Genomic DNA, 3,214 nt, shown 5'->3' with positions numbered 1-3,214 from the left:
GGTTCCCCCAACCAATAGTCATATCCATCTGAATTAAAAGCTCAGAGGGAATTTTGTGGGTGAGCTTCCATTGCAGGAAGTTGCCACCAGAAGATTCCATAGGAGAAGGCCTACCTTCCCTATGGCCAGTGTTTTTTAATTTTAGAAGTTCCTGGGGTGATTGTGATGCTCACTTGGCCAACTTTAGGGACCACAACTTTATATAATAGAGAACCACCAGAGGCTTTCAGCAGGATAGAAACATGATCAATCCCACGTTTTATGAAACATAACTCTGGGGACAGAATGATGGACGATCACAGACGGGGGATTAATTGGCAGGCTATTGCAATGGGACTGCAGAGAGAGGAATAGTTCTGGAATAGGCCAACAACTGTGGGTAATAAGATGTGAAAGAATTTTCAGAGGCGGAACAACAGGACTTGGTAACTAATTGGCTACGGGGTTAAAAAGGGGGAGAGAAGGAAAGAGATTAAGGTGTTAGGCTTGGGTGATTGAGAGCACAATGCTATGATAATATTGCAGAGAAGAACATAATGGCCTGCCTCAAAGGATCCTGCCCCTCTGGGAATTGTTGAACTAAAGTATCTTTGTTCAGCCCATGAAGAGATAATCTGACCCTGCCCACCTGTGAATGGCTACCGAAAAAGAAGAGATTAACACACCCCTTTCCAAAGGCTGGCCCTTCCTGGAGATGTTTTGCAAGACTTAAGACCCTTCTTCCTTTACTTCCTCACTGCCTCTCCCTCGATTCTGCCTTCAGACTTTCGTCCTCATTGCTTCTCTCCCTCAGGCTCTATTAAAAAAAAAATGGCATCCAGGCCCCTACCAGATGATTATTTTGAGACATTAATCTGCCATCTTCTCAGTCAGCTGGCTTTCTGAATAAAGCCCTATTGGTTGCCTCAACACCTTATTTCTCAGATTTATTGGCCTCTCACGTGGTGAACAGAGTGAGCTTGAACTCAGTAACAAAAACATGATACTGTGGCCATGATGAAATGGGGAACATAGGAGTTTGGCTTTCTCTGTGGAATGGAGAAGAGTTTGGTTTTGAACCCAGTGACTGTTATGACCTAATGGGCCTATTACCTGGCCTCAGAACGGGGTCCTGGTAATTATAATTTGGGGGAAGTTTTCCTCTGTTCCTTGCATCACCTGTGTTTATTATTGTCTATGGCTTTCATGCTGGAGCTTTCCTCAAATGTCCAGTGATCCTTTGTTGGGGGAGTCATGATGTTACAGGAAAATGGGGCAAGAGAGGCTGGTCAGGTCCCACGTCTCAGATGAGTCTCTGGAATGCACAGGCAAGTGAGGGTCCTGGCTTTACCCAGCAAAGAATTCAAGAGCAAGCCATTGTAAAGTGAAAGCAGATTTCTTTAAGAGAGGGATACACACTCCAAGGGCTTCCCTGTTGGCTCAGCTGTAAAGAATTCATCTGCAATGCAGGATACTCAAGTTAAGTCCCTGGCTTGGGAAGATCCCCTGGAGGAGGACATGGCAACCCACTCCAGTATTCTTGCCAGAATTCCAGGCAACCCCCCTGGTGGGCTACAGTCCATGGGGTCACAAAGAGCCGGACACAATTGAGTGACCCACACTTTCACGTTCAATGTATTACCAAAAGCGTACACTGAACCTCAATGTCTACTGAAATTGAATCTTCCACTATCTTCGACTTAGTAGGTTCTAACCATTTTTTTGTTATCTTCAAGGGTTTTGTCATTCTTTTAAAGGTTGTGCCTTGCCCTCTTCCCTCCTGTTTCACAGGCAACCTAGCTGTACCTCACTTTAGGAGAATAGAGAAAGATATAAAGTATTGGCATCTAAAGTCCTTGTATTAGTCAAGGTTTCCCAAAGAAACAGAACCAGCAGAAGATATATATATATATGTATATTAGATGGAGGTGGGAAGAGAGATTTAGTTATAACAAATTAGCTTACTCAATACACAGGCTGGGAAGTCCCATGAACCTCTGTCTATAGGCTGGAGACTCAGGAAGCTGGTGGTGTAAGTCAGTCCATGTCCAAAAGTCAGGGAACCAGGGGAGCCAATGTTTTAAATCCCAATCCAAGGGGTAGAGAAGATGAGATGACATGTCCCAACTCCAGCAGGCCAAATAGGAAGCAGAAAGGAGTGAATTCCTTCTTCCTTCCTTTGCTTTTTTTTTGTAATCAGGTCCTCAACAGATTGGGTGATGCTCATTCACATGGGGAAGGGCAATTTACTTTAGAGTAAATTTACTTTAGGGTACTTTAGAGTTCATCGATTCAAATGCTACTCTCATTCAGAAACACTCTTACACAAACCCAGAAATAATGCTTCATCTGGGCATGCCAGTCAAGTGGCCAGTCAAGTTGACACCTTAAATTAATCATCACAGTCCCTGAGGTCCTTGAAGGCAGATGGTCTCTTTTTTTAAGCATTTTTATTTTTATTTTTAACTTGGTTTCTCCGCAGGCGATCTCTAGTTGCAGCGAGTGGGGGATGCTCTCTAGTTGCAGTGCACAGGCTTCTCATTGCAGTGGCTTCTCGTTGCTGAGCATGGGCTCTAGAGCACAGGCTCAACAGTTGTGGCACATGGGCTTAGTTGCTCCAAAGCCTGTGGGATCTTCCGGGACCAGGGATTGAACCCCTGTCTCCTGAATTGGCAAGCAGAATCCTCACCACTGAGTCACCAGGGAAGCCCCAGCAGATGGTCTTTGTTCCCAGTATCCAGCACAGTAAACAGCTGATAAATATGGGCTGACTATGCAAGTGATGTTAATTGAGCACACCCCCATATGTGTAATCCAACTTCTATTACAATTTATTTCTATATTAATCTGATTAATTGTGAAGTATTGAAAATTTCCCTAACAATCACATTCTCTTCCTATGGGCAATATATTGCACATCAGTGATCTCTACACTGTAGCCTTTTAGACTTTTGTATTTCCTTTCCAGATTTGCTATACAATTGTAGTAGTAGTATAGGAAATGATAGTTAATTATCATGATTTGGTAAAAAAGAGGTAAGAAATTAAACCACATGTATATTTTTAATTATTTATTTATTTATTGGCCATGCTGCATGGCATGTGGGATCTTAGTTCCCTGATCAGGAATCAAACCTGTACCCCCAACATGGAAAGCTTAGAGTCTTAAGCTGGATAACCAGGGAAGCCCCCAAGCTGGATTTTTAAAAATTGCTCTTAAGTTTAGTTTTTGGTA

Source organism: Bos grunniens, chromosome 10 (assembly GCF_055505025.1).
Source record: "Bos grunniens cultivar Pamir isolate PY7600 chromosome 10, Bosgru_T2T1.0, whole genome shotgun sequence".
NCBI lineage: Eukaryota > Metazoa > Chordata > Mammalia > Artiodactyla > Bovidae > Bos > Bos grunniens.
The sequence above is the reverse complement of the archived record's forward strand: the minus strand, read 5'-3'. Positions refer to the sequence as shown.